The 12,524-nt window shown below is 33.1% G+C and overlaps 1 protein-coding gene and 1 long non-coding RNA gene across 9 annotated transcripts in view; one reads left to right on the top strand and one right to left on the bottom strand.

Moving 5' to 3' along the window:
• LOC143223273 (uncharacterized) overlaps positions 1–12,524 on the bottom strand; it is a 306,721-nt gene that overhangs the window by 286,719 nt on the left and 7,478 nt on the right. The gene's annotated exons all lie outside the window — the stretch shown is intronic.
• The window catches only part of LOC143223272 (solute carrier family 12 member 8), a 55,284-nt gene that overhangs the window by 3,325 nt on the left and 39,435 nt on the right, over positions 1–12,524 (top strand). For 2 of the 8 annotated variants that reach the window (XM_076451024.1, XM_076451020.1), the window contains exon 1: positions 6,466–6,643. The exons of 5 other annotated variants lie outside the window; for them this stretch is intronic. The gene's annotated coding sequence lies outside the window, so the exon portion shown is untranslated. Of the gene's footprint in view, positions 1–6,465; positions 6,644–10,612; positions 10,686–12,524 lie in introns of those variants that run through there. One more of the 8 variants, XM_076451023.1, reaches the window with a different exon arrangement.

Here is a 12,524-nt window from a genome sequence, read left to right on the forward strand (position 1 = left end):
AGCACTACAATTTTTCTAATTAAATTGTAAAAGTAACTATCATATGAAAAATATTTGACATTGTCCATAAAAGGTCATTCAGATATTTAAAAAAAGTTTTTAAAAATTTCTTTTATGATATTTACACCTTTCTCCCATAAACAAATTAAAATAGAAATGTTTAAAGTAATATGTATGGTATTATTTGTAATTGTAAGTAGTGTGTAGAAATAACTTCCTAAAATTAGATTAAAACAATAATGATTTCCCCTACATTTTTGCTCTTTTGTTACAACTACAAGCTTGCAGTTAGTAAAACATTAAATCATGGCTGCACTGACATGAGCTTGCAGTTAATAAACCCATTAAAATCACAGTAGAACCATCCAATATGGATATTTAATTGTGTGGATGTACAAGAGTATGTAAACGAGATTACAATTTAATAGATTTTTACTACCTTACAAAATATTTCCATTGTTATTTAATCTCCAGAAATGTTAGATCTATGTGCAGCCATCAACCCAGAGATGTTTATTATGTTAATAAACTGATATAAAAATAAGATTTATAATAACCCCTGAGGCCCCAGATGCAAAAATAAGCTGCTGGAGCACTTTACTTAACCTTACCAACTATACAGGAATTAGTTTGAACTAATATTTGTACCTCCCCACACAGAAATGATTGTTTGGAAGAAGAAAATATGTTTCTGTGGTCTTCATTTTAAGTTGGAACAAAATGTGAAGACCTATGAAAATATCTTTATCAAAACGTATGTATTTGTTATTTGAAATTCAGGAAATCATCAGAGAAACCATAATACAGTTTTGTAGATTACGGTGTAAGCTTATCCTCTACACTGTTAATTTGTTTGCTAATGAAATTGAGGGATAGAAAATAGCTTTTTGTAAGTAATGAGGATTAGAACTGAGTTAAACTACCCAAAGATTAATATATTTCAGTTGTTCTCAACAGTGTTCACTACTGTATCCGGCATCTACGACAAGAAACTAGATTTCGTGACAATGAAGGGTTATGCAACTCAGTATTTTCTAAATATTTTAGTACACTACAGTGTACAACGGGGTTGCTTGAATTATAACCAATGCTAAATCTGGGTATCATACAGACCTGACTTGTGCTTATCGTTGTTCAGTTTTCGGCCGAACCAGCACTCAGCAAACACATTTGGGATAACTAAACCAGCTGTTACAATATATTTATAGAAAATTAATTGACGGGCTGTTCACTAAAAGTTTATGCTGTCTTTTCTACCTGATGATATCATCAGTAGGGAGACACGCAATGATTTTATAATAAGGAAAAGTTTTATTCTTGGTGAAACACACCACGTTTCAACAAAACATTGATCTTCAAGTATGATTAATACTAAGTTATTTATAGTTTTTGTAACATTATGAAAACAAAAGAGTTAAGTACAACGAAAATAATGTAAGCAAATGACTTGATATAGTTAAAGGTCATTTCTGGTCGGTTATGTGAGAACTGAATAGAGCTTTGCAAGTACTGTTTAGTGAGATGTCATTAGGTCATATTGTTACGTATTATAATTTATTTCTGACGTCTCCGATTTATTATTTATATTACATAATACTATTTCAAATAACCGAAAATTTGGATTTTGAAGTTAATTAAATGTTAATATGTATCATTTATGGTATTTGCCAAGGTTGATCCACATAATTTTCTATTTTAACACAAGTATATTTTAATATACAATTTATAATAACGGTTATTACTGGTACTTATTACAAATGATGGCTTATATACAAACTTGCAGACAATACTGATGCTTATACCCAGTCTAGAACTGAATATTTTATCGACGATCCAGGCCCACGACTAGCAAATTAATGGAGTTAATATTGTCACACCTCACTATAGCTAATTTGATTGGCTTCACATCATTGACTTTGTACCGAAGGAGATATTTAATACCCTCGTAGAAATACCAACGGCTGTAGATAATTTACTAAAGTTGAACTGTTTATAATGTTCGAAATCTACAACGTCTCTAGTCAAATTTTGTTGTTTTCAGATTAACAGACGTTAATCACAATTATATATTGAAACATTCGAGAATGAGATGTTTGTTACCGTACGCGCACATACGTTCATTGTTACTGTCGTTCTACTGTTTATCATTATACAATGTATTGACCATAATCTAAATTTTCTAAGGCTACGAATATCCTACACCAAGTTAATGGAAAAAAATAAATATAAATAACAAATAAAATCGTATTTCTGAAAAGGGCAGCGGGAGCAGCTATACTTTCTTGGCTTCAGCACCTCTGTCTCGAAAGTGAACCAAAGCAAACATGAGGCTAATGAAACCATTGGTACTACCAGTCGCCTCAGAAATGAACGTGGCAGAGAAAAAGCTTTCCAGTGTACTTCAAAGTTTTGCGTTCTTGTTTTCCTGAAAAGCGAAAGTTTTTTTTTTGTTTTTTAACTGTTGGTTTGCTTTAGTTAAAGATAAAAACCACCATACTTTGCCAACGTAGATAAGTGGCACAAAGTGAACTCGGATTCTCTATGGAAACTATTATTTTTTGTGTGAAAACTGACAACTGATTTTTCTAGCCAGCTGATATTTGCGCCCCAGGCAAATGCTTGGTTTGTCTAATGTTACCACCAGCCTTGATTAAAGCTTGCGTTTTAACTGTATTCACCTTTTGTTCCTTTTGTCGTTGTGTATTGAGGCTATGTTCAGTTCATACTGTCATTTATGGAGACTGTTGTAACGGATTTACTAACATATATTTTTATTATCGATGTTTGTTATAGTTAAGTATATATTTAGAATTGTATGTAATTTATATTATTAAATGTACATTGGGAAAGTCCCGCCTGTCTTTTAATTTGTAAAGATTCTCGAGTGTAAGAATCACCGATACATATTTTACGAAAGCATTAGCGTAACTTCGAATATTTCTACTAACTGAACTTTCGAGAACCTCACCCCTGAAGTTTACAAATCGACGTGCCAAAAGTCAGAATAATATTCTTTGTTTTCTACAGTCAATAAACTATTAACCTCGGAAGCTATTACTGTGATAAATGCTTATTAATTGGAAAACTACAGATATTTGATCAGGAACGTTTATAGATTTCGAACTTTACAAACCGTTTAACTTCACTGAATTAATTTCGGACGTTAGTATTTCTATGAGGACTTCAAATATTTTCGTCTGGAAAGAAACGTATGAAGAAGCTAGCTATCTTCCCGTCAAGTGAAGTGTGCCTGTTTACAACATAGAATTAATTCGCTCATCGTGAACCTTCGGTAAAAGATTCAGTTCCAGACCAGATAGAAGTCTCAGTATTGTTTGTTAGTTTGTAAAACTTTTGTATATAGGTCATCATTTGTAATAACTAGTATTATAAATTGTATTGTTTTTATATTAAATATATTTGTGTTAAGAAAGAAAATTGTATATCAATCTTGTAGGCAAATAATCATACAAGTTGACACATATCGACATTCAATTAACTTCTAAATTTAAGATCGTGGAAGGAAGCCATCCTTAGATGAAAACACATTAAGGGAAACAGTTGAGAAAGACCCTCGCACAACAGTACGTGAGCTTGCAGAAAAGCTAGGCGTAAGCAAATCAAGCATTGCCAACCACCTGAGTGCGATTGTAAAGAGGAAAAAGTAGCATAAAGTGGGTTCCGCATGAGTTGACTGAAGGTCAACAAAATTAGCGTTATGAGACCTGCCAAGAATGACGCTTAAAAATTGAATGAATTGGGAATCGAGGTTCTGCTCCATCCATCTTATTCCCCAGACCTTTGCCCTACAGATTTTCATTTTTTCAAGCACTATGACAACTTTTTTGAACAATAAACGCAAAGAAGAAGCTTTCAGACAGTTCATTGACTGTAGAAACTCTGATTTCCACAGCAGGGACATAAGTAGCATAGCTACAGGTTGGCAAAAGTGTGCTGAAGCAAATGGTGCTTACTTTAATTAAAACATGTTTTACAGAACTGGTTTATACTTTTCCACACTTCGCAATTCAAAAACGGCATTTATTTCTGGACAACCTAATACGTAACATTAATTAGAGACTCGTCTGAGACAAACTATAATACGTAACACTGTTTGATACTTAATGAAAGAATGGAGACAAACCCACCACTCATCTCTTCCTGACAAGACTGTAAATAAGTAAATGAACTTTTTTTTTTGAAGTTGACCATAATTACCAGAGTATTAACAAAATAGTTTAATACTGAAAATTACGGTTTAAACGCTGAAAGCTAGCTGTCAGAGTATTAGAATTACGCGAGCCTTATATTTGTGTTAATTATCAACAAAGTAAGAAAAATTTGAAGAAAACAGAAACCTCCGAACTATAAATATTTTATTATTAACTCTTGATCAAGAAATTTGGCATTGTTTCTAACGGCATTGTGGAGACCAGATGGTACAAGTGTAGCCGAGCGGACAACACGCTAATTGTTTTAACAATAAACGAAACAGCAGCGTCCCTATAATGTTAAAAGGCAGTGCGTTTTTCTCATTATCTATATAATGGTTATTTTGCATTTATTGGGCTATCTGCGCCATCCATGTACATATAATAGTACTTTTTGTTGTATGTCTGTGTTATTACATCGCAGGGTGTGAATGGATCTTTACCAAATTTGATAAGAAGGTTCATTGGGTCCATGAGGAGATACACATAAATTTTCAGTTGTGTTTTTAGAAGCGTTTTTTTTACCACTATTTCGCCCCCTGTTGATGGATCTTCAAATTTGTTTGAAGATTTGTTGGGTCCTTGTGGAGATGCATGCAAATATGCGGTTTCACATTGTGTTTTGCAGTTTGTATGGGCGTTTTTTGTCGTTTTTTTATTATAATTAAATCTAAGAGAAGCAAATTTTTCATATCCTAAGAACACCTTTCATTAATCATGAACTTACATAACTTTTGTCTATGAAATGTGTACTCTACCTAGTGATTAATATGAAAAGAAACTTAGAGCCTGAAGTTCCACGCTAAAATATAAGGCTTCACCAACCAAGCTTTCCATCTCTCTCAAATCTTTTTGTCAGCCTGAAAGTAAAGTTTGTGGGCTAATAAAACCTTCATATTTTAAAGTGGTACTTCAACCATTTAAGTTTTGTTTCCAATTAACACGTAACACATTTAAGTGACATTGAAACAATATAAGTAATAAAGTTTGAACATGTTTAGTTGCCTGTGTTCATTGATAAGTATACATGTATATCTTGATCTGTGCATATAGCTTTCATAGACGTTAACATTAATTATCACCATTTCCTGATAGCCCAGCCTGGGTATCCCATACAACTTTAAATGAGTGTCACAATTAAAACACTGGATTTTGTTAAGCAGTCTTGTAGAAACATTCAGCCATCAGTCTTGATGTACTATAAGTAAAACACTGGATTTTGTTAAGCACTCTTATAGAAACATTCAGCAATCAGTCTTGATGTACTATAAGTAAAACACTGGATTTTGTTAAGCACTCTTACAAAAACATTCAGCAATCCGTCTTGATGCACTATAAATGACTGAATTTCGTGTATCGTTGATTTATTAAAACTCTGCTGCGATTTTTCCTTCTTTTTAGTACTTTATAAATTTGAGTAGTAAATCTGCAACAGTAACCAGTTTGCCTGAGTTAATATATTTATTATTCCAGACAGTCTGTTAATAAAATAATGTTATTGATTCTGAAGTAAAATTTAAGATTATATTAGTAACACGTAAATGCTTCAAAATGGTTGATAACACTATGCGTATCAAGTTGCCTGTGAAAAGGCATTTTTGAGAGGTGTCCAGTGTCACAGCGCTATGTCTTTAGACCTACAATGCTAGAAACCGGGTTTCGATACTCGTGGTTGGGATAGCGCAGATGGCCCATTGTGTAGTTTCATGGTTAATTACAAACTAAACCAATTTACGCAGGGTTAAAATACAAAGGGGAAGAGGTTGTTGGGAAGTGCTCGTTGATATACTACGTATTTAAATTTAATTATTATTATTATTGTAAAATGATCTTAAGCGTGTTAGTAACCAAAGAAAGAAGTTCTACTGACTCGTAATATAGATAAACACCGAGATTTCATATACCACTCGGTTGTTGTTTGAAATACATAGCAGTTAAATTAGGAAAACATAGTTGAACAGCTTATGTATATTCATTTTAATATTTTTAAGATTATACCTAACTGTATTAAAAATAATTACTCGGAGAATTAAAAAGCACCTTGATTACGTTACAATCCATCTGTACATCATATGTAGTGCTGACGTTATTAAACTAAGCAACAGTTTATAGCCCCTGCTTTACGAGTACGTGCGTTGCTTTAATTTAAAAATTATATTCGTTTCATGGAACCAGACTTCATAGTGTGTGAAGAGCAAATTGAGTGGGCGCTGTGCGCATGACGAAACCTAACACTGTAACATAACGACTATTGGTCATCATGTGCTCATCTGTAGTGACTATCCAGGTGTTTACGTGATTCTCTGCGTGCTTGCTCTGCAGTGTAGGCTGTCTTCGAAGAAGTGGGAACTACCATATGGTCACAAACGATTGCAGTAAAAACATTTCCATTTGGAGTCCCATTTTATCGCATCTCTACTCTTTTTATGCAGGTATGTTGATACAAGGTGTATAGTGACGCAGTTCTTGTGTTACTTACGAGCTTGCATTCCTACTTGTGTTCACTGTCGGTATTGCCTTTCCCGATTCATCGTTAATTTGGACTTCTTTCATTTTAGTTTTTTCAGGTTCTCACTATAAACTGTACCAAGAATAAAGCTTTTAAATTTATTAAATAAAACTAAATAATGTTGTTTGTTTTAGGCATTTGTATATTTTACTCATCAGTATTTCGTTAAGTGGTTCACATTATAAGTTGGTACCGGGAAGCGCTGGTGTTTTGCAATCTACCAAGTTAATCGGAAGATTGATGACTGTTGACAATGAAAAATAAGTTGTATCAACAATTTTTGTATTTAAGAAGGAATAAAAGCGACGCACTGCATTACAGATGGGCTGAGGCCCAAATAGTGACGTCAGGGGTACATACATTTAATATTATCAGTGTTATATTTTGTTTATCAAACAGGTGGTTTTCTTTACATAATAACATGGCACACTGTGTGAATGGCCAATAAAAAGATATGTAATCATTGACCTTACGTTATTCATGTCCGACGTACCTAACACAAAGAGACCACGTTTAACTTGATTTATGCCTAATACTTGGCATTTGTATGAATTTTAAAACAAAGGACGAAACACCCAATCACTACATGTGATTTACTTTTGTATAGGAAATATGTACGGTGTTGTATAATAAATGTTGTTGCTATTTGTTTGGAAATAAGTGTTTAGTTTTGTGTCTGGTATATCTTCACGAGTTAATCTGATGTTATACTGTAAGGTCTTCAGTTCTTCGGTTTGTAAAAAAAAAAATCTTTGTTGATTTCCAATCAGTTAACATACAATTTAATATCACCTAGGAAAATCCCAACAAAACAAACAGCACAGACATTATATTACATAGAAACACCTTCGTTTACATTTCAATTGGTAAAAGAGTGAAACGCAGTTTTAGAATGCAATATATGCGCTTATAACGTTTCCTTTTTCTTTTTTTTTTGCAATTCATTTCAATGCATCAACTACGTACTATAGATTTAGGCAGAGATTAGATACTGTTTCACCACAGAACAAGCTATAATTCACAGTGAAAGGTGATCGAAATGTCACTGGGTTGATATCCGTATCATATTAAAGATAAGAATCGCACACAGGAAGGGTTACCTGTTGGTATAGGTACTACGTCAACTAAACAGTGCCGACATTTAATAACGATAATATACTGAGTTTCAAAAACATTCTTCCGACATCTTAACTTGCAAAATAACATTTATACGAACGAACAAAAAGAAAAAACAAACAGGAATACCCCTGCTTTGAGTCAACAAGGTCACGTACGGCACACATTCGGCATGTCGTCAAATATTACAGAATATTGTCGCTGTTTCAACCAACAAAAAGTGAAAAGAGCTTTAGGATTTAAAAATGATTTTATTTTTTGGTAAATGTAGATACTTTATATTGAACTTTACCTGATGTTATAGTGTTCTTATAATACAATATCTGTAAAGATTCTCGCTAAGTAATCATCGGTAACTGTTAGGACAATTAACAGATTTGTACATACCTTGATGTAAGTAGCATCAGGTTCAAAGCCTTCTCTTGGAAGTGTAAATATAGCAACATGCTCGACATGATACCAGTGTAACAGATGTGGATACCAGTTTCACAGAAAGCAAGTGGTAAAAGAGGTCGGATAATAATTTCCGATGGTGCTAAAAGGCAGAAAAGAAACTTTCACGGCGCAAAACGATTTAATTGGTGACGATGAACAGTGAGTATTATTGAAGGAAAATATAGTAATAATAATAGGATTGGAATACAGAAGAATGAGTGGTCCAGAATGACTTCCTAATAAAGTTGTTTTCATTGTGTTAAAGCTTGAATAGAGCGATTAACGGCTGCTAACGGCCAGACAACTGTGACCAGAGTGGCAAGGTTTGATAAGCAATATTCATAAGGCAGAAGAGTTGAAATATAAGAAACGATTTGTTACCTTGTAGGAACAACCAATAAGAAGACTGAATAGAACATATTATAGCTTCATACGAAGATCTATTGTTAAGGTAAAATAAAAATAGCTGTTTGAGAGTTACATGTAATCTCTTAAAAATTAACAACTCAAAATTATTCAATAGTTTCGGTAGATTTATAAATATCTGTGGTATAACTTTAAAATAATTGATATATGAGTTGTGTAGTATGTTATTACTATTGTGGAACTGAGGTTTTATAAACAGTCTTGGTACATTTAGTTTCATAGGCTAGGTGTGGCTAAATGATAACGTAACTAGTCTGCGAATCTGAATATTCACAGCAGCACGTGATGTAAAAGCGCGCGATTTGGATCTGTTGGTATACCATGAAATGGCAGCACGTGTTTATTGTACGTTAGTCAGTTAAACACTTGTGTGGTTAAGGTATAAGATGGATATTTAAACCATATTCATTTGGGTAATTTGATGGATGCAGAAAACTTACTCTTCAGATAAAAATATTTGGGCATTAAATATTGATATACGTAAATGACAACGTAAACAAATAATACTTGAATATCTTAACTACTTGCTATTTAATATTTTACAGTGTCATTAAACTGTTACTGGGTATTTTGTGACAAACCATGAAAATTAATAAACCCTAAAATATTTGAAACTAGAAAAAAAACTAGATATTTTTATAATAAAATTTGAGCTTAATATGTAACGAGGGAATCCTTCATACAGCGGTGTATATCGAGTTAGACTAAAACATGAACGTTGCATTTCGTTCCTATATAATACAAGTAACTGTTACATGACTCGTCAGTCGAAACATTGCTTGATCTTTTTTATCGTATCTAGTAATAAGCCAGTTCATGCTACATTTCATCAAATGTCGGTTGAAACTGAAAGACTGGAGTTAAAGCTAGTATAATAAACAATAGTATTTTTGAATTAAAACAGATACACACACAAAATTGTCTTAACTTAATGAAATAAACAGTATTGTAATAGAATATTACATCATGCTTAACAAACGCGTAATTCATGAGAAAAGATACTATACTGTGTGTTATACGCAAGTGCGTCACTGCCATGGGGCTGTTTATGCTAGGAACTAGTATTTTCTTCACGTTGTTTTGTCCCAGTTTTCGTGATGTAAATGTATTTTAGTATGTGAAACATGAATACAGCACACAAAATGTATGAAAAGGAGCGAAAAGTGTAAGACCTGTAAAGTTTACTGATGTTTTTTCTACATGATAACATTGACTAATCACCTGTACACGAATTACCAAAACTAATTAAATCGACGTGTATTCCTCTTGTTACTTTTGGGATTGTTTTTTACAAAGTAATACGGAAACCTGTCGATGTTCAGGTCGATGATTAATTACGCCGCGTATTTAGGCGCTTTTGTTTTTTAGCGGCATGTTATGATTGCATGAAAGTTTTTCTGTTAGACACACATTAATTTTAATACACATTCATCATTTCATTTTCTTTTTAGATTAGTTTTTATTCTAGTTAGACCATATTGAATATTTGGTAAATTTAGTGTATCACGTCCTAATTACTTCTGTTCTAAAAATTACTTCATTTAAATATTTTTTTATAAACCTTTTGAATTATAAAGTGGTATTGGTTAAATATTTTTGAACATCTTGCCATTGAAAAAAATATACATCTTATGTTCTTATCATTGAAAAAATATACATCTTATGTTCTTATCATTGAAAAAATATACATCTTATGTTCTTATCATTGAAAAAATATACATCTTATGTTCTTGTTTTACCAGCAACCTCAAACAGGCTAATCTTCAGTGTTTGTATATACTATTATTAGTTTTTCCTTAGAGTAGACTATGTGTGTTTTTAAGTTGGACTTAATCGTCCTTACATTTCTTTTATGACGATGATTGTAAGTATAAATAATAGCACTTAGTGCTTATTTGTTTATTCTTTTATTAAGGACCTTAGTTGCCCTTTGACAATACAACAGAGGAGAAATACAGGAAATAGAAGAAAGCTGGCAACCTTAATTTGTATGTTATCCTGATTAGGTTTATAGTTGTTTTATTTGCTTGTTTTGTAAAGATGCACCGTGAGCTATCTGCTGTGCCTACTGCGAGTAATGAAACCCAAATTTTAGCATTACAACCCCAAGATTTATTACTGAAGTACATTGAAGTGCCCTATAAAACTGTGACAGTTTAATATAATTAGATCAGAAAGGCCATAATTAACATAACTAAGATATATTTATATTTCCTGAATATTTATAAATAATTTTCGAAATAAATACTCATTTCTTAGAGATTATCTTCTTTCCTCTTAAGTTTGCCCAATTTGTCAGAGAATTTCAAGGCACTAACTTTCAGGAAACTCTTAATCTCAAGTGAAACCAAGTGAATTTGCGCCACTGCGTGAAGACGTCATTCTGTTGTAAAATTCTCCACCAATAGGAATGCGTCGCATTTCAATGCATAGTGATTCTCTCAACAATTGTGATAACGTATTGTCATTCTTTTCATCGGCACTGTAGAGTATTGATGTGTCTCGAATTCGCTACAAATAGCAATTTTTTCAGTTTCACTTGATTGGAGTTATACTCAACATGAATCCACATTTTAATGAGTGACGAATCTCCTCACAGGGAACAAATTAATACTATTTATTTTGGTAATTCTTTAACAATGGTAGACGTAACGGACATCTTTCATCACTTGGTGTAGTCGGTTGTGTAGCTGAAACTCTCTGCTCCTGTCCTTTCTAATAACTTCCCCTTATTTTAAGCCTAAAACTGAATAGAACGAATTTGAGCACCATTTTCTACGTGCAGGTTTGCATTGGGAACTGCATTACCAATGAATAATAACCTTAGACTTCCTCTGACTTTACCTTATTTCTCAGGTATGTACACTATTTTCTCTTACTCCATTGTTTTTAAATTATTCTGTATTCTGTAGCTTTTGCATAAGCCTTCTTATTGTAATTTCTTTGTATTTCCTCCCTAACTTGATGTATCTTGCATGTCACTACCTTATCTGACTGTCCCAACCTTGACAAACCATTTCTGCATCTTTTTCTGGCCCTGCTCCCACTCCCTGACCCATACATCCTCCACTTCCATGTTACTACCTTATCAGGAGTAATCACCCTATCTTAACTCTTCTCTTCTTGTTGCCATCTGATTTTATTTTTGTCTACCATCTGATCCTACTTCTGTCTTAAAGGGCAGTGTAAGAATTATTGGAAAAACACCCATCCAGATAGTTCATTGGCTGCCTGGATTTTTACTTCCATCTTTCTACTGTTTCTCAAAAAATTGGAAACTGGCATCAGTTATCAACTCATCTTTGTCATTTTCATTATCACACATTTTCAGAAGATTAATTTCTTTCTCTTCATTGGTCATTTCAGACCAGCCAATGGATGGCCAAGGTCTGTATTTCAGATGCTGTTCTTCACAACCCATTTGGTTTATTTTCATGAATATTTTCTGATTCATTTACTTGAATCATGTTTTCCAAGTCTTTGCTCTTTTGTTTGTAGCACCAGTTCCCCTTCATCTTCATTCCCATTATTTGGGTCTTCTTATTTACATCCTGGGATGAAATTCACATTTATGTTGGTGGCAAGCTCTTGCTTGTCTGTTACCAGGCATAATTCTCCCAACAAACTCATCCTTTTCATGAATCCATTCATTTGAGGTGGCTCATCAATGTTTCCTGTTCCATCCTCACACACATGCTATTTCTCATTCATCTGGTAATTCTCTTAGACTCAGCTATACTCAGATTTCTCTAATTCACTGAACTTGAAATGTCTAGTCACCATTTTATTCACTTCACATTCACTTTCCTGCACTTGAGGTACTTTAT

The sequence above is a fragment of the Tachypleus tridentatus genome, chromosome 8 (genome assembly GCF_004210375.1).
Source record: "Tachypleus tridentatus isolate NWPU-2018 chromosome 8, ASM421037v1, whole genome shotgun sequence".
Lineage (NCBI taxonomy): Eukaryota > Metazoa > Arthropoda > Merostomata > Xiphosura > Limulidae > Tachypleus > Tachypleus tridentatus.